Source organism: Bison bison, unplaced genomic scaffold, assembly GCF_000754665.1.
Source record: "Bison bison bison isolate TAMUID 2011002044 unplaced genomic scaffold, Bison_UMD1.0 scf7180017864334, whole genome shotgun sequence".
Lineage (NCBI taxonomy): Eukaryota > Metazoa > Chordata > Mammalia > Artiodactyla > Bovidae > Bison > Bison bison.
The window spans coordinates 1286951-1287193 of record NW_011494906.1 but is presented as its reverse complement, the minus strand read 5'-3'; positions in this window follow the sequence as shown (position 1 = coordinate 1287193).

The window sequence follows — 243 nt, the reverse complement described above, 5'->3', positions numbered from 1 at the left end:
CTTTAAGCCAACTTTTTCACTCTCCACTTTCACTTTCATCAAGAGGCTTTTTAGTTCCTCTTCACTTTCTGCCATAAGGGTGGTGTCATCTGCATATCTGAGGTGATTGAGATTTATCCCGGCAATCTTGATTCCAGCTTGTGTTTATTCCAGTCCAGCGTTTCTCATGATGTACTCTGCATAGAAGTTAAATAAACAGGGTGACAATATACAGCCTTGACGAACTCCTTTTCCTATTTGGAA